This window comes from Falco peregrinus, chromosome 8 (genome assembly GCF_023634155.1).
Source record: "Falco peregrinus isolate bFalPer1 chromosome 8, bFalPer1.pri, whole genome shotgun sequence".
NCBI lineage: Eukaryota > Metazoa > Chordata > Aves > Falconiformes > Falconidae > Falco > Falco peregrinus.
The window spans coordinates 29539410-29563799 of record NC_073728.1 but is presented as its reverse complement, the minus strand read 5'-3'; the positions used below and the strand labels follow the sequence as shown (position 1 = coordinate 29563799).

The window sequence follows — 24390 nt, the reverse complement described above, 5'->3', positions numbered from 1 at the left end:
AAAATGGATCAAGCTGTCAGTAATGGTGATATAAATCTGTAGTAATTTTACAGAGCTATGCCCTATTTTGAGATGTGTTATTGAGACCTCAAAATTTTTCTTATGGTAAAAAATATACGTAAAAATTACTGGCATTTTCTGTTAAATAGAAGAGTGAATGAACTGAGAAACAGCTTGAGAGAAAAGTAAATGCTCAGCAGGCAGTTAAAGCATATAGGTATTTGTTCATTTTCATGTACACTAAAAAATACCCAGGCCCAAGAAACACATGCAAAATTCAGAAACTAAGGAACTGTCAGACAAGGTCCAGTAGTTTCAGTAAGAAAGAAATTGAAAAATTGTATAGGAAGAACCACATTATAATTACCCGTTCAGAGTCTGCAAACAGGGACAATATTAGCCAAGTAATATATTGCAAAGGAGTTAGCAGGAGAACAGATAATTTGTTGATGCTCAGTGCTTTGCTTTGGTGGTACTGCATTAGCAGTTTTCACTCTGACCTATTTTCAGAACTGACCTATTCATTTTTTAAAAACAGCACAATTACCTCAAGAAAAGCTTCCCCCCCCCCCCCCCTCTAATTTCTAATTTTTAAGTGAGAAATGAAACATCCCTTTTGCATGTTTGCATTGGGAATAGGATGGTAAGAGACAACACCTGTGATCTAGACCCTGGAACAATTCAGCAGTTTACCATAAGCTCATGGGGGCTGGCATACAGTTCTTGAAGGACAGGCTTTGTGCCAATAGGCTTAATTATTACCATATATTTCCATCTGAGAAATTGCAACCAGTAATATATATGCCATAGGGACCTCTTTCATACATCTTAGCTGGATTAGAAACATTTTGACTTTTCATTAGGCTTACAGTCATTTTTGCTTGTTACATTCTTTAGAAGAGTCGACCCAATAACCTTCTCCTTTCCAGGCATTACCTTGAAATCGTGACTAAGAAAACTACATGGGGAAGAAACACTTCTTCCTCTCTGGATATTATGTACAGTCAAATTCTCACTTACGACTTCTGGAGCACTTGCAGGCAAGTTGTTAGTTCTCACCACAGAAGTCTTGCAGCACTGGAGGTATCTTTCATTCTGTAGAGTGGAGCAAAATGATGAAAACAACTCTGACAGTTGCCACTAGACTGGGTCTGTTGTCTCAAGGGAGCAGGGATGGATGGGCATGCAAGATGGCTTTGGGCAAGGAGATGAAGCCTCAGCTATCAGATAGTAAGCTGTCTGCAACTGAGAGGGGACAAAGCCCATTTTCTCAAGACACAGCAGGATGTGATTTCAGGAAGAGGACAAAACTGTGATTTCCAATCTGATCTCCTGTCCCAAGATACACTGAGTTTTATGGAGTAATGGTAAAAAAGAGTAAATACAGATGACCTAAAGCCAACATGGGGTTGTTACCATATTGTTGTGTGTCTGCTTAAAAAAGCCTGGTTCATTGGCTTTTGTCAGGAAAGATTTACATTCAGACACCACCAGCAGCATGTGGTTCCATAGCTACTGGAGAAAGCAGGGCTCGTCCTGAGGGTATTTCAATCAAGCAGCCTAAACAGATAGTTCATTGCCATCTGGATGAAGAGCTTCTCTCCAGCAGCAAGGCTGAAAGACGGCTGCCTTCTCACAGCCCCTCTGAGCTGGGCTAGGGTCCCCAGAAGTGCATGGCAGGCACACCTCCCCATGGGACATGGGGGAATAAGCAGGTGGCAGTGGTGGGTTTTAGCAGGGACAAGACATCCTCTTTGGTGGCTCATTTTCTTTTGCTCCCTTAGTCTTGTATGTGGGGTTGCGGAACTGAAGATGAGTGAGGGCACTGCACCAGAAATATGTGAGGTGTCAGCATGCCAGCAGCAGGAACAGAAGGCCAGAGGGAGCTAGGTCATCAGGGGAGCTTAAATGAACCACTTAAGGAAAGGAGATGTTAACGCTACAGCTTTCTCTATCTTCCTGTATAAACCGGAGCAAAACAAATACTAATAATAACAGTAAACCCTCCATACTGAGAGCATTTCCTGGTTTAGTCTTCCCAAGCAGAAATGCCCTCAAAGCCTCTTGGTTGAGATTTATATAATCTCAGATTCTTATGTAAATTTGCACTTGGTGACCTGGCAACAATCAAAACGCTAACTGGGAAAAGATCCTGCTTCGCTTTGTTTAAACGTTCAACTTGTGCTGTGAAATTGCATTTGTAAGAGAGGAATAAACTCTGAAGCCCTTCAGCAGAAATGGATTTCACATATTTAGTGGGTGCCCCAAGGCAATTTCTTTTCTTAATGGGATCTGAGCACAGCTTTAATTTTTCACATTTTATAAGGCTTTTCCTTGAAATTACTTTTGATGTGGTTCCTCTGTTAATGGATCCTCCACACTGAGGCATGAGTAAGAGGAAAAAAATCTTTAGAGAAGGAAAAAGAAGAATCATACTGTGAAAAAGTCACATAATAAATTGGAGATTACAAGCAATAAACCTGTCTTCCATATTTTTCTTTGATAAATGCTGGTCCCATCTCCTTTAGATTTTGAAGACATTAAAATATCGAGCCCAATCTTTGTTTTTTAAAAGAATATTTTACTTGCTGGATAGAATCACAGAACTGCTTGGTCACAATATTTAATTTTCTTGGGAACTATGGCAGTTCTGATGTGTTATAATGTTATGTTCCTAGGCAAGAATAGTGACCTCACCTGGAAAAAAAGCAATGTGTGCACACCTTTTCCTTAAAATAAGATACAAACAGATGAACCAGTCTTTCAGAGAGCTTTAAAGTGCCCAGTTTCTAACAGCAGAGTAATTAGGGTGGATAGCAAAGGTAGAGCAGGATAATTTTTGTTTTCTAGGAGGTTGTGTATAGTAGTTGAATCTAATATAACTCCTGGAAAATGTTCCTAGTTATTACTGAAGTTGTCAGTCTCTTCTGGTTTTGCCACTGGCATTTTACAACACTGCTGCCATTTGGTCTCAGAAGGTTTGTTTCTTTTAATGCAGCTGAGAGATGATTTTACAAATAATAAGAATATAGATAGCTCTGTTACAGCAATGAGGGACTTTTCTGAGATGCCTAATATGACAAAGATACCTTTTATTTTTCTTAGATCCTAATTTTCCCTTAAAAAATAAAAATGTGCAGAAGAATCCCATTATTGATCTGGAATCCAAAAGAGTTAGTTTCCAGTCACTGTAATTGACAAAGGCATTTACAGCTCATTAACTGCAAGATTATGTGGCACAATTCATTAAAATTCTGTTTCACTGAATGCATTTGTAAACACCTTCTGAGAAGTTTATCACTCTTTGCATAATGCTGAGCTTTCTTTCAGGAGATACATTTCTTTGCTGTTATTTACTGATATAAGAGTCTGGAGTAAGTTATGGTAAAAAAGTGCTATCTTCTCACAGCAAAGTGAAAAAAAAGGAATTGTGTTGACTCTGAAGCACAACAGATATTAATTAAACATTGCTATACTATTTCCTTTAGACCACTGTATTTATTAAACCTCTCATTCCATTGGTTTGGTTCACATTTTTTGCAAGAAGCATTTGAATTCTAGTACAAGTCTGAAACAAAATTTACAGGACAAGCCATATTTAATTTTTCTTTCTCTGCAGCAGAGGAAGAGATCACTGCATTCCAGCCAGCAAAACCACAAATAATCTTTCCTCCCCTCTTGCCAAATAGATTTCAATTCTCTTTCATCTAGAAGCATTTATCCAGGAGAATATCAGAGTAAATAAGCATTGTGCTCATGGTACGAGGTACAGACTTACAAACAAATGGCTGAATTTTCTATTTCAACGTCATGAGAATCTTCCTTTTTCCTAAGATAAAGTGTGTCTTTTTCTCTGTACTCTATGCAAGGACCATCCTTGCATTTGTAGATTCATTGTCTTTGAGGAGATTAAACATATCTATTTCTGTGTGTGTGTGTGCACACACATTAATGGATTTGTGCATGTTTAAGTATATGGGCTACATTAATAAATAAATATGATTGCATGTGTAAATCTTTTACACGTTAAAACTAACAACTAACCCTGGATCTTTTTAAAAGAAGTTGTGGGAGCTCAGATATGCTCAACTTAGTAACCAAATTTTCAAATGTCACTGAGCTGGTAGAATTAACAGGACTGTCAGAATATGTGAGCACAGCTTCCTAGAAAACATGCCTGAGAAGAATGGCAAATCAAAGCACATGAGTGACAAAACTGAAGACAAGGTCATCTCCTGGTCCCTTTTTTATCTTGGTTGCATGTTCTTCTCTGTTACTCCAGAGAAAGTTTAGATTGGATATTAGGAAAAATTTCTTCACTGAAGGGATGATCAAGTGTTGGAACAGGCTGCCCAAGGGCATGGTGGAATCACCATCCCTGGAAGTGTTTAAAATACATGTTGTTGTTATGCTTAGGGATATGGTTTAGTGGTTGACTTGGAAGTGCTGGGTTAAAGGTTTGACTTGATCTTACAGGTCTTTGCCAATGTAAATGATTCTATGTTTTTTTGATGTGCCCCACAGGTTGTTGCAAATGCTGTAATTCACTGAAGGGGTTTACTGCAAGCAGATTAAAAAAAAATTCTTTCTTTCAACTCCTTCTCCTGTAAGGAAAGGGTGAATGATTCAGGAAAACAAGCATCAGCTGAAGAATGCAAAAGCAATTAAACTGTAGGAATGATGTGGACTCTGCCCTCGGGCTTTCTGCTCTCATAGAGTCTATACAGACAGCCTGATTTTGGAAAGAAACACACCTGTGACTTTTTTTCCTGCCCACTTGCAGAAAGCAAGTGATCAGGCAGGAGGAAGAGGGACAAAAGACTTTACTCTGTCTTCTCTGCTACTGGCTGAAATCACGGGAAAATAAGGGGAACACAGACATGCCAAAACTTGAAGGTGATACAGGCTGGTGTTAAAAACTAGACCAAGAAAATGATTTAGATACTTATCTCCTTTGACATTAATTTTCATTATCTGGATTGGAAGTTACTCTGTGCTGCAGTAAAGGGAGAGCTGAAGGAGAACAGGCATTAAAGTTTCTACATTGATCTTGTCTGATAACTATGTGAAGACAGGATCCAGTCCAGTCTGGGAATATTATTTGTCTGTCATTCAGTGCAACAACAGACTTGCAGAGTCAAACTGAAAGGAACCGTAACCACAATCATGTCAGTACAAGTTACCTGAGATTTTCCTCAATAAATGGTACTTTTGTTCCACACAAAAAAAGCATGACATTTGAAGTAGCCTGCAAACTAACCTGTTGGCCTGCAAGCTAACCTGTTTAAGAGATAAAAATCCAAGGTTCAAGCCCCATGTCTAGATCATGCAGAGAAGGAATTTGAACTGAGATCCTCTGCAACCCAATATAGTATCCTACTTATCATGCTATTTTGGTTGGGCTTACTGTATGGAGAACATTGCAAAGCTTTTATAAGGTACTGTGGCAGAAGAAATACTGTAAAAACAAAAAAATCACGTACCAAGAAAATCTTTTCCAAATGAATAGAAAGGCCTTACTTTCAAATACTTGAATGAAGAATCAGAATCTAGTTGATAAAGCAAAACAAGGGTATGAACTCTGAGCTTTGTCTTCCAGGAGCATGGAGACAGAGTTTTAGAATTTTCTGTAGAAAACATTTTGGGATATGACTTTTTTTCCCAATGTTTTAAGATAAAGCATCTGAAGAAGATTCTAATATTAAATTGTCTGCTTTCTACTGGCATTTTTTTTGCTCAGAAATCGTCCGCTATTGAAACAGCTCAGGCATGATGCATTATGGAAGAAGACTTAAGAGACAGTAAAAGCTTCACACTACAGCATACTAATATGACATTTCTAAATCAAATTCTTTTATTTTAAGTGTATATATTTCAAGCTCAAAGGAATACTTTGGTTTTGTTTTGATGAGAGTGAAAATCACAGGAAAAAACCAGTTTGTGGACAGCCTTACACATATGCATTCCTAAGACTTCCTTACCACCTTAGCACTGATAAAACTGAGTTATCATTCTGAGAACAAAAACACTGCTAGTGAAATGCTTATCTTCTCAGATTCCTTGTTTACTGGGGAGCTGAAGAGATGGTTGATAGAGCTGATTGAAATCTAGCTAGTTGGCCATTCACATTCACCCGAGATTTCATGGCTTCCACTTCAGTTGTCCGTCTGTCAATGCTTGTTTGAACCTTAAAAATTGTCAAGCTTTGCACAAACACAGCTCAGAGGCAGGACCCTTGATGCCTGTAATTTTCATCTTGACAAAGAAAATGTGGTTTGTGTTGTATTTATTTCCTGAAATCTTAGCAGACAACACTCATTCCTTCACAAGGGGTTATAGAACAATTGGCCAATTGTTTGAAAGATGTGTCTTTTGAGGGTAGAGAGCTTTTATTTCTGGGGTTCGTCTCCTCATACTTTTTTGTCACTTCTGTGCCTAAATTGTAGGGACTGATTCTTCTCTCTAACAACACCTTATTCACATATATCTCTATTACTGTAGATGAGGTGCTGCTACCAGCATCACCATGAGCTAAATGAACCCAGAAGCTTTTCCCACTTCATTGATAAAAGCAAGTTTAAACTGTACTGCATTTCCTGGGTTGCATTTTCTTGCTTTCAACAGCAAGCTTTGCTTTTGTAACTTGTCTTCATTTAATATTCAGTCAGGCTGGGAATACATTTAGTTTGATTACAGTACACTGGAAACCTTCAAGAAGATCACTGGCCAGCTGAAGGAGTGTGGTGCATTCTGAACATCTCTGCCACTGTCTTAAGTTTTCCAAAGTCAGCTTCCTGCACAGCAGGATCCAAGGCTATGGTGTCATCTCCCACCATCTCCATATGTCTGTTTACAGTTTTTAGCTCTAGGGATTTGCAAAATAGATAAGAACAAACTTTTCATTCAGCCATAAAGACACTTCTGCTATTCTTGACTGAACAATTTTCTTCTGGGCAAATACTGCATTCACAAAGCTGGCAAGAACTGTGCCTCTTCTTTTCTCATTCACAGTGCTAAGGGAGAAAGATACTCACTTTGCCAGTTTGTATGAAGGCCAGGCAGGCATTTCCTAGTGTAATACTTGGGTGGGAGAATTATCCTGGATGAGCACCTAGTCTCATCTAGTCAAAATTCTTCTGCTTTATCTAGAATAATTAAAGGTTTACATAGTAGAGATTTTCTAGTGAAGTCTTCCTTCCAGCCTGCAGAGCAAGCCAGCTATTAGCCTGTAGTGTCTCTTTCCCTTAGTGGATATTAAATCATCAGAAATTCCACTTGATGTAAGATACTTAAATAACTCTCAGATCAAAAAAGGGAGAAAATTAATCAATATACCAATGCTGAACACTCTCCTGCAAGGCAGCAAGTTTAATTTTAAATCCTGCCCTACTGGGAAACCTATGGCAGAATCAGGAGCTGAGCCTGGCCTTCTGAGGCCACAAACTAGTAGCCACATCAAAGTTCAGTCAACTTTATCTTGCAGTCACCTTGTAGATAGACTCATATTAGTGTGGGTTTCTGTCAGCAATTAAGGGTCTTTGTGAAGACATTTAGCCCTGTAAGAAAAATTCATTAAATTTTTCTGACCCTTGTGGAATAACTTGTCTGCCCTGTAACTTACGATTAGTAAGAGAAGTCACAAGAGGTACAGAAAATAAATTAGTGGAGAACATGGCATTTGGGCAGGAAAAGTGTTTTCTTATCATACTGATTATACTCTGTTTTATTTACAGTATGGACAGCAGGCATTTAGCTGCACAAGAGAGATCTTTATAAATCAAGTGGTTTTATAGTCAAGCTGACATTATCATGAGCAAGAATGGATTGTCTTGGTTAGTTTAAGATTCTTGCTTCAAAGTCAACCATGCACTTAACACTTATCAACAAAAGTAACGAGCAGACACTGGTGGCCTCTGAGGGACCAGGTAGTACTGGTGGCAGTTCTTTCAGGGAAGAATTCCCATAAAACAATAGCTAATGCCTTCCTCACTGAAATAAGAGTAGGATCTGAAACCTTGAAAACTGAAATAGTTTCAGCTTTAACGTTTAAAACCTTAAAATCCTTCATATTGATGTCTGGGCCCATACAGACAAGACTGCTTGGATGAAATACACTTCTCTGAATGAGAAATGTCAGGGTCGATCAAAACTGAAGAATAGAAACTGGGCTTAGTCTGGTGCAAAACCAGAAGGGGGAATAAGTCCATATTTTCATGAACAGACACATTTCCTTTCAATTCCTTCGTTAGCTGAGGGGGAAAAAAAAAAAAAAAGAGAAGAAGGATGAGTGTGTTGAAGGATGAGTGTGTTCCCCAGGTACAATATGAAGTAACTGCACTTACACTGTTTAATAAGCGGAGGCAACACACAGTGCCTAGTAGTGCATACATCTGCTCTGCTTTCCAATGCCAAGACAATGTCCTTTATTTAAATACCGAGTACAAATTTCCAGACAAGTATTATTGACATAGATATGGTATTGCATGCTCTTGATCTCAGCCAGTATCTTGATATAACACATGGACTAATACTATTCCTACCACTATATTAATGTTTTACTGGGAAGATGGGACACTGTTGCCATGCAGCTATAGTAAATGGCTGTCCCTAGAAAGAGGTGTAATGTCTATGGTTTTGTGATCAGATCTCATCTCTGATTTGCCTTATATGCAGAGGTCTGTCTTTATCAATATGATGACCACAATAAAGCAACACAGTATTTTTGAAGGAAAAAAGAAATTATTTTTTTCTTAATTTTCTCCAAGACTGCAAATGTGGGGAGCAAAAGGTCTATGGACCTAATCTTTGGCTTTAGCTTGTAGCTGAGCAGATAATGTGGGTATTCTGCAAGGGGTTTGACATGAAAACAAACATTCTTGTGAATCTTGAAATCAGGGTGTAAGAATTTATTGCCCTACCCTACTCCATGTAGGAGGTTGCTACTATTGCAACAGATCCAGCAGAAGGAAATTTACAGCTGTGCTTCAGCTGTTCCGTTTGCAGTCTAGTGTCTTAACACAAACTCACACATTCATCAGCAGGTTAAACCGAGATACCAGGCTGAAAACTGGAGGAGCTGAATGCAAACACATGCTCTCTTCTGGAAAATCCACTTTCTTCCTACTCTCAGACCTGCCAAAACATTTAATCAGTCCTTGCCAATTACCACAATTTCTTAATGGCTTCCTGCTATTGAGGAAGTGGAGTCGAATGCAGTACTTGATAACTGCACCACAATTTTGCAAAGAGGCATTATTTTTCTTTCGAAGACTTGACAAAACTCCCTTCTCCCCTGATATCTCAGAGTTAGATTCCATCTGATCAAGGTGGGGCTCACCTAGTAAGTGATTAAATAAAAGGAAAATCTTAGGCAATAGGTTTGGATTCCCCTCTCCCACTGCCCTGACTTTTTTAGACATAGTTCCAAGAAAACCAAACCCCTCTGTGGAGAGGTCCTAGCCATCACACTTCCGCCCCTTGGTCTGTGCCACCCCCCCTGCGCGCCACCCACGTGGCCTGACGGGCAGTCTCTGGGCTGCCTTGGGCAGGGCCAGGTTCTCAATGTCACGGGGAGAAAGGTATCCCCAGAAGGCTGTGAACTGAATCTGAAGAACACTACTGACCTGGAAAGGACCCAGGCTGATTTTCAGGATTGATTGCCAAGCCCGGTTTCCAAGTTCCTGCATGATATATAGTCCTCTTAGGAATACTCTTGTGGAATAGTAGAGAGGAAAAGGAGAGAACTGCAACAAAAGCAAGTGTTGTATTCTCTTTCACAGTGTTCTCATCTGATACAGGCTTCACAGCTCCTTTAAAGCTGCTGTAGGATAATCTGATGGAAGGTACCAGGCTTTTCTCATCTATCCCTAGAGCACTCAGATCCCACTATAAATTTGGAATATTGCAAATCTTTAGCAAACTCTCTCTGAAGTACACAATGAAATGTATAATGAAAATGAAATGGACAGTAGCCAGCACGTACAAAAGCAATCTGTCACTGTAAGTCATTTCTACACAATCCGAAAATGTTGCACACAGAAGGTGTACTATCAGTCAAAAGCAGAGGAGCTTGAATGTAAAGTAGCCCTAAGCTGCTTTGTACCATGGGTCTTTAATTAGACATAACAAATGAATATGAATCTGGAGGAGGAGAGTTGGCAGGAGACTGCTGCTGACAATGCTCATCACAATGAACAGTGGTGTTTTGACTCCATAGTGCAGATAAAAGCAAATATGTGTCCTTTGTTTCTATAAGAGGATGCAACATGCATTACACAGACCCACACACACAAAAATAATCAATGTCTGGGACTTCCAAGGCTCAGTTTCTAGTGGGCACAAGGTACAAATGAAAAAAATCATTGGGGACAATGATCCAACACTTAACCCCAAGTCTGTTTTCTTTAGAATTCGAAAATGCTGTTTCAAAAAACAATGATACAGAAGAGCCCATACACAAAAACGAGGAGATAGATGAAAACATAGGAGACTTGCAAGGATTAATATTGATTTCATTCCACTTTATCATTCATAGTGACATTTTTTCCTAAAGACCTCATTCCTTGAAGGAAGGATGACTTGAACTCAGTAACAGACTTTTTCTACATCAGGAAGAAGAATAGATAGTGTTTCAAAACATGTGAGATTATGTTTTTTTGCTCAAGGGACAAGGCAGATAACAGTGTGAGCTCTTGGTGCAACAGTCCCCAGGGAACCGGGACTGCTGGCTAGCTGGAACAGGGATGTGACTCAGAGTAGGGAAACAGCATTGCTACTGTGTATGGCATCAATAACATCTTCAGTTTCTGCTCTCTCAGCATGTAAGACTCACTGCAAGGAACCACGTCACAGAGGGAATGTGGGTTATGCTGGGGGGGAGATCCTGTTAGACCACAACTTTTCTCACTTCTGGGGGAGAAGGAAGTTTTGAGAGCAGCTGGCTACAATTTAGCAGCAAGAGGTAGGAACTACAAACTGAGGCTTGATGACTTTGCTAGAAACTTGTGAGTTTCTTGGACCATAAGTATGACAACAGTACAATTTGCATTTTGAACTCTGTTACTGGAATTCTTTAGATTAAAAAAGCTTGTATTCTTTGGTAGAACTTCAAATCCACTTAGGGAGTTTTGTTTTAAAATATGGTCCTATGTCAGCCAGAACGTATAGGCTTAATACAAAATAATCATGGCATGAATTTCTCCAACTTTCACTGTGAACTGTGAATTCTAATGACTGTGACATTGGCCTTGAAAATGTATTGGTCAAACTATTGACTCTGATGTCTTCTATAGCTGATCTGCTTTGTTCCAAGTGAGCGAGAGTGAGGTGTTTTAGCAGCAAGAATCTTTATCACCAGAATTTTAAATATTCAAATGAGTTCTTAACTGAAAGATCTTTGAAATAAAATATTTTCCTAATAGTTTTGAAGATTATGTTTCAAAGGTGTAGGAAAAATGTTTCTTAAAAATTAAATTCTCACTTCCTAAAAGATGAATACAAATTAAGGTTAAAACCTAATTAACCTGCTTTTTTTTTTTCCTTTTTTTTTTTTTCCCCTTGTGTGTGTGTTTTAAGGGAATATGATTCCTTCTCTTCTGACTTCACAAATGTATTTGGAAGGTGCTGTGGAAATAAATGAAATTCATGGCTTGTTGTGGGTAGAAATTTTATTTACCTTCCAAGAAATAGATCTGCTCAGTTCATCTCACTTCAGCCTGGCTGACTGAAGTTACAGCTCTTACTCAGAATGCTTACTTCAAGACTTTTGGATCCCAATTTATGCACAGACGAAAGCAGAAATCTGACTTCAATAATTCTTAGAACAAACCAGGGCCCTGGGAAGCATGAAGAGTATGTGAAGATGAAAAAAAACCCCACAGTAAAACTGAGTATTGCTTTTGTGCGTCTTCAAAGTGATTCAGTCCCAGATAGAGGAAGACTTGAGTTGTTACTCTTTTCTTTTTACTTACATGAACTCAGTCTTCCTGCTGACCGTCTCACAGAGCTTCTTGCCTGCTGTGAGATGTTAAAAGAAGAGGTGGGGGGAGACCACGCATATTAAAAATACAGAAATTATAGACTGCTGTGGGAGTTGGTTTGTAGCTCCAAGTGCAAGAGCCATGGAGTTAGCGAAAGTCAGCAGTGCTGAGGAAGGAGCCAGCCAGCTCTCTGTGAAGGCCTGTGATTGACAGCTTCTTCATGAGAGGGATGTGATGGAAAGACAAAGAGGAGGCAGTACCATAGATCTGGAGAGCCCTGAAGGTCAGCGTGGGCAGCTGTCTCCTGAATTACCTAACTGGAGATAAGAACACTCAGGAAAAATCTATCGAGGAAATATTCATTGAGGGAGAATGCAAGGATGGAGATTTTAGTGATTTTTCCTCCCTATGTATATAAGATGGACAGAAAAAGCTGTTAGGGAAGTGCTGACAAAGATGTAGGCCTCAAGGAAGAACTACACTTAAATTTTTTTTATATGATCCTGGAGGAAAAAATCCTAGCTCTAAATGTACTGTGATCTAAGATACACTTGGTTGTGCAACTCTTTTGTTCTCTGGATTAATACAGCCTATTTGCTGCCTCTGGATACTGCACCATAGGCTGTGGTACTGTGGGTCCATGTTGAAGACACTTAGAATCATAGAGTCGTTGAGGTTCGAAAAGACCTTTAAGATCATTGAGTCTAACCATTAACCCAGCACTGCCAAGTCCACTACTAAGCCATATCCCTGAGTGCCACAGCTACATGCCTTTTAAATACCTCCAGGGATGGTGACTCAACCGCCTCCCTGGGCAGCCTGTTCCAGTGCTTGACAACCCTTTCGGTGAAGGATTTTCTCCTAATATCCAGTCTAAACCTCCCCCGGCACAACTTGAAGCCATTTCCTCTTGTTCTGTCACTTATTACTTGGGAGTAGAGATCTATCCCCCCCTTGTTACATGTCTGTCTCCACCGAGCTTCTGAGATCCTAGAGGTGCATTTAGCTCTTCAAGTGTCCTTTGTGTGCCTTCACATGCAGCTGTCCTTTTGACAGTCACAGGGCTTGCTGAAAACATCTGGTAGGAAAAAAAAGCTGCTCTTCTGTGCTCATCTTTGACAGAAATGAAGAAAACTATGATTAAAACCCATCTAAAGTGTTTCACCTGTTTCATCGTATTTTAATGAAAAAAAGATCTATAGAAAAGGTTCTTCACAAAACTGAGAAGCTGGATGGTAATTGCTTTAGACAGCTGATAAAGATAGGGTTTGTACAAAGAGAAACACACAGGACAAAATGCCAAAGTAGTGAGAAAGGTCTCACTGCTGTGAGTGGGCTTTTGAGAAGAGATGGGTCAAATCACAAAAATTAGATTCAGATCTCACATAAGACCCAGCCCTCTCCAGCTGCTATTAAAGATCAAGCTCATTTCTGGCTGCAGCATCCTCCTCCTCTGCACCTGAAGGCAGAGATGAGAAGCAAGATTGCACCACAGTTTCACAGCACATTAGACAAGGTGATGTCACCCCTTGAGATGAGAGGAAAGTCAACAGGTCACAGGCAGTGTCAGAGCAGCACTGCCCAGCAGCCACACCAAAGCAGGGAAAACGATGCTGCCCACTCCTCTGTGCAGCAAAAGGCAAGGCAAGTTGGGATCTAAGTTTTACTTGTCAGGTATGTGGCTAAGGGCAGAAAAAGTTCGGTAATTATGAGGGAATTAAGAAATTCCACAGCTATTGTGTTTTTCACAGAAAAAAAAAAGAAAAAAGAAGAAAAAAGGAAATGCCTCTGATTCGCAGTCACTCCCTCCTTTACCCCAGCAGTGGAGCTCAGTGAGAAAATAAGATCTTTCCGTAACCATTTTCTGCCTCAAAATGAGAAGGTATCTCAGAGTGCCTCAAATATTGTTGCTGCCTTGCAACAGCAAGTAGCATTCAGTGTACTCATTTATAACTGATGGGAGGAAGCAAAGAGATAAGAACAGGCTCTAATATTTTATTACCGCTTCTAATCTGATTAATCCAATTTAGTTTGAGGAATGTAAAGAAAGAAAATAGTAATTCTTTGTACTCCAGTCTCACTTTTCATTACAAGTGCCTAATGAATGTTAATGAATTAATTTTTCAGACACCTTTCTGAAGCAAAGTATTTTTGCACCTGACCTGCCCTCACCGAGAAAAGGAGGGGTAAAATGACTAAATTCTACAGGTCTTTTACATTAATCATTTATATATATATCTATTATTCATTTTGCAGGCAGGTAAAAAGATTCAGCAATTAAGTCTTCGTCAGAAATCATGGAAATTGAAATAAGAGAAAGTAAAAGAGATTACTGGCTTCTAGTCCTTTAAACACAAGAAGAAACCTTATCTAACTGTGCATTACAGTTTTTTCAGTCCAGTTTCAGAAAGTAAAAGTAGAGGATTTTTGTTTTTCTTTTACATTTGAAAATTTCTAATTAGTACTGTGTTATACATTACGGGATACGAAAATTAATGTGAGAAATATTAGTACTTTAAAAATCAGCCTACACTGGAAAATTGCTAGATTTAGTGTAGCAAATCTGTGGCATAAAATGTTAATTTGTTCTCATGCTTTTTGGGGACTGCTAATATATACATAAAATATGTATATACGCTCACAGTGTTGGAATGTGGGGTGACATATGACTGACTGAATCTCTGTCCTCTTATATTTTGCTCATCCCTTGGCTAAGATAGGAATGCAGAAAATATCATACACCTCTGGATTGAATTAATAATAGAAATAGTACACAGACATCCCAGTTAAAGATTTTTAAACTAATAAAAGTAATAACTTCAAAACCCCACAGTCAACATATTCCATTAATTAACAGAATATGCCAAGAGTTCTTATATAACTACAAAGCTCTGGAGATATAATGTAATTTCATGCTGGCTCTTCTTGCACTGCTTATTGCTTTAAAGTAACTGTATCACTGAAAGTATTTAAGAGAGCAATTGCTCTTGGGGATGTAAAAATCCTTAGATGTTTGCATCTAAATAAACCGGCAGTCCCATTAAAATCAAGATAAAGGCACATTATCAAACAAGTGGTAATTAGAGTAGTGATTCTTTCTGCATGAACAAAACCCCTGAAAAGTATTAATTAGTGATTAATATCACCTGAGATTAAGCTGAGCTGATATTAAATTTAAGTGCTCAAGTTCATGCTATATAGTATGTATTTTGCCAATTAAATAGCTTAGACTGGTGCAAGAATTTATGGACAGACACTCTAATGATTTTGTACCAGTGAAATGTAGGTTTATATATTTTAAACCACTGTGCTACATTTTATTGTTTCTCTCAATAGAGGATTAGAGTAAAACAGTTTTAGTCTCCCGAAAGATTATTAGGCCTCATTTTGCTCTTGTTTAGACCCAGACACAGGAAAACAGCATGTTCATGAGGGCTCAGCAATGGTCGAGATCTTTGCAGTGTTTCCCTTTTGCACCGACACAGGCTTGTGGTGCTCAGTACTCTGACTGCGGGAGCCGTACACATCTCTCAAACACCTGGAAGCTGTTCCTAAAATCACAGTTGTCTTGTTTGTTTCCTACAACTTGTTAAAATATTTTGTTTCACATTTTCCAGCTTTTCTTGGCAAAGATACTAGTGTAGAAGCACTCTCTTTTTTGGGAAAAAAAAATAATATTTGCATGAGTCACACTATTCTGGGTTCTCCAAACTTATAAAACAATTGCTGAAGGTGGGGGGTGGCATGAGGGAATTATCTAAGCTGGCAGTGACATATCATGCTGACATCCATGCTTTCGTGGTGCTGGTTGTTCTTGTTAGCAGTAGATGAAATGAACATTTTCCCAGGTTGAATATTCCAGTGTTTTGATCAGGGAAACAAATCCCACAAAGCATCTGCTGATCCCCAGTGCTTCCTACATCCAGCCTGGATGGTCTGGTTGGCCAGCTCCCCTCCCAACTTCTGGGCGTCCTTCGTTTGGCCTTTCTTGGAGCCAGGGGAAGGAGGAACATAAAAACAAACAACAGCCAGGCCAGAAACACCCAACTGATGTGCACGCTGGCACCTCTGTGTGCTGGAGGCAGCTCTGGATTAAGGACTGCAGAGAAACCAGCTATTTGGCTCCACGTCTGGGTTTATTTCATCTACATTTTTCTTCAAGTCTACCATTACCACAACAACGGCCCCTGGCTGCCTTCACTCTGGGCATTGATCCAGGGACAGTATTTGGTGTTTGAGGCACAGATTGCCTGTAAAACTCAAGGGCAGCAGCAACCTTAAGACCACGGTGATGTTCAGCTGATGAAAGAAGATGGAAATTCACATTGCGCCTGCATGGATTGTTTTCTTATGCTGAAACATTGCACAATTAATCTGAATCTTGGTGCATTTGATTTTTGTCTGACAATCCTTGAGGTTCATTCATCTAAAGGAGCTCTGAGGCAGTTCAGCTGATATCCTAATTTCTCCTACTTAGGCAGCAGTTGCTGTTCATGGGCAGTACCGCAATAACACAATTGAAAAGGCTGTCCTGGCTCTGTGCTAAAATAGAAGTTAGACCAGCTAAATTGTAAAGTGGGCCCTAACAGTGCAGATTTTGTGACTAATAAAATAGTCTTTGCATACAAGCCATTACTGCTGCTGATTCATAGAGAAGACACAAACATGTGAACGTATTTCTGCTGGAAACTGCCACTCACATGCTACAGAAAGGCTGCCTACCATGGCCAACATATCACGGAAAGGCTTTGTCACCTTAGGCAGCGATCTCCTTGATCTGTGTGCTGTGCGCACACACCTCTCCCACCTGCTGGCCCGGTGAGCTCCTAACATGGAAATAAGACCCTTCAAGAGGGCACAGGGCTATGCAGACAGATGGGCAGGAGTATCAGCACACCAGAGAAAGAGAATATATTTCAGGGATTGAGTAACTGGCCCTGAATACTCATCCAGGAATGTCACTACAGCAGGTTGGGTTGGATGCCTGTGCATGAGATCGAAGGGATACCCTATTGCCTCACCACTGCAGCACAGGGCATGGTGAATTAAGCACTTAGCATTTATATGGTGCTTATATGGTCAAAGCACTGTCCTGACATTACATATTGAAATGGTACAGCACTCTTCAGAGAAAAGTACAGCCTTCACTTCACTGATGGGAAAAAGAGATGGGAAAAATTGTCTATTTTGGCCATCAGCAGCAGAATCAGGATTCTGCCAGGATCTTCCAGCTCCCTGCCTGTTGCTTATTTCTTTAAGCTCATCTATGCAAAAGGCAATGTGTGCTAGTCTGTAATTGCCTAGGGGAAATTCTGTTTCTAGGGACTTATTTCTTTGCAAGTTGATTTCCATTGCCTGCAAGAAACATTTATTGACCTCAGTAAAAGACAAAACTTTCCCTGAATTCTCTGACCATACTCCCAGTCCATGCCTTCTGCGATACACAGGTTTGTGTGTGATCACCACATAAGAGAGGCACTGATTTTCATCCGTGCTTAGTTTAAAGAAAAAATTAAGATGCTTCTCTAAGCATTTATCCCTCTTTGCCACTGCAGTGCCAAACAACTCAGTAGAGTTTTATATTATTTAGTTACAGTACCTACAGATAGACACGAAAACATTTTTTAATGGAAACATTTCCTTTTCAGTGGGGAATTCTGGAGCCAAATGTACAGTTTCCCTGTTGGGCCCTCTCACTGAGATGGCTGGCTGCGCTAACAGAACCACATCATGCTGCAAAACTGGGAGCTGCAGCAAGGGAGCCTCTGCTGTCACAAATTTTGTTTGCTGATGCTGCTAGAGCTGTGCTGATGGCACTGTAGCTGAGGACTTGGCATGTGCTAGGGTGGAGCTGCATGGAGCTAGGCTGGGATGGAGAGCACAGGGACTCCCACAACTGCCCCGGGCCCCTCCAGCATCATGTTCAGCAACCATCCTCTCTGCTGGCCCCAGGGACACCTGAAGCCTTCACAGCATGGACATACTTATGTATTACTCCAGCTGCTTGGGAACATCTATAACCCAGCAGTCCTTAAGATGAAAACATTTGAGGACAGCTTCAGTCCCTCTGGTATTTCAGTTCATCAGCACAAGGTGACAGTTGTGGGAGAGAAAGGGCACAAACTTTTTAGAAACTACTCCTTCCACCCACAGACTCCTTTCTGTGGAGTAAATGGGCACAGACTGATCCTTAATAATCCCAAAAAAATGGGAAATAATGATCAATATTTAGCTAGGAGAACTGATGAACATTATATTTATTATGTAAGTCCGTAAAGGCACTTCAGTCCCTGTATTCAACTTACCACTTTTAATACAGCAGGAATAAAAAAGCCTCCTCACACTCTGTTCTTTTCTATAACGGGCAAACTATAATGTTCTTTGCTCTCATGCTGCTTCATTTTCAAACACAGCACATGTAAACAAATTTAGCAATAAATTATGCATAAGTGTAATAGCAACAAATATTTCAGGGAGCTAACTGGCAAGTTTATTCTGTGAATATGAATGATAAATAATTGCTTTATTTGCTTAAACTAGCTTGAATGTATATTTAAAACACTTGGCCTTCCATACCTTCTCAAGTCAATGACAAAATCCTCTGCACTACCAGTGGGCCTCGGATTTTATCTGTGAAAAGAATAAATTAACCATAATTTTAAAATTTATTCCTTAAATGAATTAATAGTAATTGATCTTGCCTAGTATTTTTCACTGATTCACCTTCCTTGTGTTACACATGTTGATGAGAAATCATTCAGGTTTTTCTGCTAGGCCTTACTGCAGAAGACTGCTGCATCCAGTGTTGGACTTGCATTACATTATGCTGAGAAACTGTAAGTCTCTGAACAATACAAATAATTTATTTGTATATTTACAATTGAAAAATTATTATTAGCCTGGTTTTATCCCAATACTGACTAGAGCAGCCTTTTGTAACAGGAAAAAATGAAATTCTTGTATTAGGGCAGTGATCGTCCCCCTGTGCTCAGCACTGGTGAGGCTGCGCCTCAAATCCCAGGTTCAGTTTTGGGCCCCTGGCTACAACAGAGACATGGAGGTGCTGGAGCGCATCCAGAGATGGGCAACGGAGCTGGGGAAGGGTCTGGAGCACAAGTCTTGTGAGGAGCAGCTGAGGGAACTGGGGCGGTTTAGCCTGGAGAAGAGGAGGCTCAGGGGGGACCTTATTGCTCTCTACAGCTGCCTGAAAGGGGGTTGTAGGCAGGTGGGGGTCGGTCTCTTCTCCCAAGCAACAATCAACAGGACAAGAGGCAACGGCCTCGAGCTGTGCGGGGGAGGTTTAGATTGAAGATTAGGAAAAATGTCTTGCCTGAAAGGGTGGTCAAGCATTGGAACAGGCTACCCAGGGAGATGGTTGAGTCACCAGTATTCAAAAGGCATGTAGATGTGGTGCTTAGGGACATGGCACAGTGGTGGACTTGGCAGAGCTAGGTTAACAGTTGGACTCCATGTTCTTAAAGTTTTTTTTCCAGTCTGAATGATTCTATGATCCTATGAAGATCAGTGGGTGTTGTATCACAGTCGCAAGGCGTGATACAAAACTAAGGGGATGGATTAATAGCAAAATAACTCAGATTATCCAGGCCAAAGCAAACTGCAAAGTAACTGACATGTTTTCTATGCAAAGCATTCAGTATCTCTGCGTTTACATACTTGTTTTTTCTGCTTGCTTCTGGGAGTTGATGACTACACCTAACCTAAATCAAATATTTGTTGTATTCTTGCTTCGCAAATGAGACACCACTGATAAAAATTATTAAAGCTTAGTAAAATTAGGTAGCAATTCATTATTGAAGCTATGTATCAAGAGCTATATATTGATAACTGTCTAGAACTGCACTTAATTCAAAAATTGGAAAAAAGACGGAAGTTACTCAAGGTCACAGGTAAAGCAACTTTTACACCTTCAGGCTCTCAAATTACCAAGACCCCTCCTGCCTCAAAGAAACCTAACCAGACAGACATTAATGTTAGAAGAGAATATCACTATTGTCTTTTTTTTTTTTGCCAGAGGTGCAATACCGCCTGATGAGCTTTAATGTCTGTAATGACTTTGAACCACTGAATGCACTTTAAAAAAAAAAACTAGATCCTGGTTTGCAGACTCACAGGAGTGGAAACTGTCTTGTATCTGCAGCAGCCCCATGATTACTGGAACCGAAGCTAGCATACTAAAAAAAGCACAAAATTCATAGATCATTTGATTTTTATGATATCAGAAGTCAAAGGCATATTGCACATCTGAAATAGTTTGTAGTGATTTCAGAAAAACAAGAAGAGAGTGGGTGTCTGCACACTGTGGTGCAGGATCTAGTTCTGACAAGTCATTATTGAGATTTACCTAAGGGCACCAGGTTGTAAGCTGACCAAACTAGACAAAATGTAGTTATCTGAATAGAAATGACTTTGAAATTTGGAATAATATCTCAGATCCTTAATATAATATGGAATTTCTACAGATATCCAGGGCTGATTTTTTACATTTTGCATGTATATCATCACCCTAATAATTTATTTCTAGTTCATCAAAAGGGAATTTTGACCTGTAGCTCAGCATACTTTTAAGGCAATATAAATGCTGAATTGGAATCAGACAGTCAAGATGGAACATCTATCCACACATACTTCCCTTAAGATTGTAATGGGCATGAGAGGTCACTCATTTACCTGCAGACTACATTGCCATAGGAGATGGCACAGCTGCAGACATACTGTTTGGTTTTTTTTTTTTTTTTTTTTTTTTAGGGACTTGCTGGGGAAAAATGCTTCACATGAAAGCATACCAATTTGTGTTTCTCTTGTTGCATGCTAGAGGAAAAACTGCTTCACATCACAGTTGTTTTGAGAGAAGAGGGAGGAAGAGAGTATTTGAATAAAAACCAGAAATCCCACAAACCAAAACCCTTCCTGTTAGACATGGGGGTCTCAGGTTTGCGTTCCTGAGCTTGATCAGGCAGAACATTTCTCTTCCATATTCAGCTTGGGGGTAGAAGGGAAAAGGCTGCAGCCTCCTACTTATTCTGGGATCAGTTCCCAAATTTTCATTCTTAGTGCTCTTATTGAGCCAAGGAAACATTCCCAACATGGAAATGCTTTTTATATTGGTAAAGTTCCATTAAAATGATACTTTTGAACAGGTGCTGTGCCCTTTCCAGTGAACACCACTGACTAACCAGCAAAATGCCAAGTTTGCTTTTTAAGAGAGGAACACACTGATTAACAGGCAATTTTACTGTTAAAGAAACAGAGATCATTCCCCCACTGCCCTACCAAGAGTTTCATGCTGAATTGCAGTTCTTACCATGCTGAAGTTATAAACTGGGTGCTCCAGTGACAGCATTCTGGTTGTTATCATATCATTTCACTTCTTTCCAGAGGATAAGAGTAAAGCTGAGGCTTTCAGATAACATTTCAATTGGCTGTAACTGAGACAAGGGAGCTGTGGCAATGGTTGGCAAAGGAAGGAGACCATTTGCTTCAGGGATTGCTGGTAGCCAGGATATCCATGTGCCTTATTCTTCAGAGAAATAAGAAGAATTTCCTTTTATTGCAGAACAGTTCCATGCTCACTAACTTCATGATATTCCTTTGGTTTTCATCAACTCCAAGCTACGCAGTGACGAGTAGCTCAGTCTAGGAGCATAACAGGGTGAATATAAAGTTACTTACAGCAGCTTTTAAGGCAAGAGATGTTCCACACTGGCTGTGAGCACTTAAAGTCCCATAAAGGCTCTTTAAAAGAGCCTTAACCATTCATTTTGATTTTTAAATGTAAAGAGAAAAAAATCTTTCCAATATTACTATAGGAAAAAAAAAAAAATCAAGGCAGAGTTAATTCTATGAAGGACCAGGAAATAGTTTCCCTGCATAAGAAGAAAATAGTTTTGAAACCCAAACTGTCTGTCAAAGAGCTCCACCTGTACCTAGGACACTTGTTTATGGGTAAAGCATAACACAGCCTAGCATGTATTTTTATATAGGTACATATATACACACCTACCATGACAAATAATAAAAAAAAGCATAGAGATGGCAAAATCATTTAGGTTTTAATCTAAATCCCAGAATTGCATGCTTAGCACAGATTCTCCATCCACTCAAAATCCTACTACTTCTTGCTCCTTTTCTCTTTTTGTAGACCTTGCTCTAAATCCTAATCTAGAAATCTGGTACTCATAGAAAGCAGAGGAACCTTCAGTAGTCTTTCCAACTGCTTCAGCTCCTCCAGCCTTCCCATGCTGCCATTCTAGCCCACCTAACAGCTCCCACAGCCTCCCAGTCTGTATTTAACACCACACACATTGCTCCAGCTGCAGTCTTTTATGGCAGTGGCTTTGTGCCAGCAGCTGTTTTCACACCTGAGGGCAGTAATGAACTGCTGCTGGCTACTGGTGTGACGATATAAGCCCACATCACTCTGCTGAAGTGGGAAGATATTATTTCATTTTATAGGTGAAAAACAGCTTGAGGGGTTTAAAACCTAAATGCCCCAAAGTATGCAGGTATTTTGTAAATAGCACAGTGAGGTGTTTTGCACTTCTAAGGATCCCAATTTAGTAATTTTGAAAGATTGTAAGTTGTTATGTGACAAAAGAGATATGTCTCTTCTCCATGCCTCGGAGGCTTTTTTAAATCACTTGAGTCCTTCCCTCCAGGATTGCATCCTTAGAGTGATTGTAAGATTGAGGAATACAAAAAAAGTGCACACATTCATTGAATTTGCAAGAGTAGTATTTCCTCCCATAAATGAGGAGAGATGGGCTTTAAATAAGAGTGGCCTTAGGAACGTAGCTATTTCTGGAGGGACTAGGGTCATGCAAGGTCAGAATAAACCTGGCAGTCCCAATCCTGAACATTTTTTTCCAGCTTAAACAGTGTTGCAAGTGAAACACCTCACAGAGAGGCAAGGGAAGCAGGGATCTACATGCTTTACCTATGGAGAGAAACTAAGCAACCATTTGAAGGTCACTGCTTATTAGAGTAATTGACTGAACATTAAATCAGCAGGATGTTAATATCCAAGGGTTTTGGCTCCAGTCCTGCAAAGTCCTTATGCCAACTCCAGGTAGGTTTTCTGTACCCGGAACTTGCTTCTTTGTTCTGTTATTTTTTTGCAAGGGAGTTAAAAGTGTGAAGGACTTTGCTGAGATCACACTTTCTTTCTGGAATCTTTTTTATAGAAGTTCATATTGAAGACACTTCCAGAGTGCTTCTTTCAAAAAGATTGTCAGCTTCTCCACAAGTGATACTTAGCCCATCTTGGACATCAGTTCTATTAATAGGCTGTCAGACAAAATGTCTTCAGTCTGAAGTCACTTCTCCCCAGACTCCACTCCTCAATTAAAAAAACCCCATACCACAAACAAACCAACCACAAACCAAACAATTTGATGTATCAGCTGACTGTAATGCACACTGCCTGGGTCAGGGCTGGCTATCCCTCTAGGTGGGAGAGCAAAAAGGTCCATCATGTGCTTTTGTACACTATTCATCAAGTAGGGCTCTGGAAAGGGCATCTTCAATCATTCAGCCCTGACGCTTATTGCTCTGTGTCCAAACAGCTGAGACAGAAATGCCGATGCTTGTGTAAGGTGCCATGTGAGAGAAGCATAACCAGACCTGAAATACCTGGCTGTCGATTTGGTGTGTCTAGGAGCACTTGCTGCATTTAGTTAGTGCCGGTTAAAGTAGGAGAAATAACAGTGTGAAACTTGCTAGCTTATTTTCTTGTTCCCGGCTGTTGTTTTTTGTTTTTTTTTTTTTTTAATCTTTCTCCAACCTCTAATGACTTACAGATTGTCCGCAGCCTGTGTACATGGCCAGGCATGGCACAAAGCCGGGGGGCTGCAGCCTGGAGACTGTATGAGCTACCATCTAAATCCAGAAAGTGAGATGACACCTGTGCTGGACTCCTTCAACAGGACAATATCACCAAGCACAGTTCTAGTTTTCATTGCACTTTTATAACCTCAGATGCCAAACCCACATTTCTTTCTCCTTCTTTATTTCCTCCATTACAAAATCCACCTGGACAAACTTACCCCAACAGCTGCCCTGCCAAGGAGTTTTCCAATCTTGTAAGAGTCACCCTGAAAAGAGTGGCCTTCATCCTCATCCTTCTTGGCTCTCTCCCGTAGCTGTCAGAAATTGCAGCTGTTATCATGGCCCTGCTACTATTAGTACTTTCCTGTGGTATCAGTTGAAAGATCCCACTGCTTCGTCACAGATCTGCTGTCTTGGACTCTGATCACACACTGAACGACAACTGCTATCCTAAAGCACTTACAATCTACATAGATGAGACATGCTAGAGGTAGAAGATAAATTCTAATTTGACAGAGGAACCATAAAGTAAAATCAGTATTTAAAGATGTTCAGTGCTTTACCAAAT

General features: G+C 40.0%; 1 long non-coding RNA gene across 1 annotated transcript; it reads right to left on the bottom strand.

The window, feature by feature from the left end:
• Nucleotides 1-751: 751 nt before the first annotated feature.
• Nucleotides 752-21760, bottom strand: LOC114014061 (uncharacterized). The gene is made up of 3 exons (XR_003557412.2): nucleotides 21301-21760; nucleotides 18555-18608; nucleotides 752-1095 (listed from the first exon to the last, which is right to left on the bottom strand). It is a non-coding gene; the product is annotated as an uncharacterized LOC114014061 (long non-coding RNA).
• Nucleotides 21761-24390: the final 2630 nt, after the last annotated feature.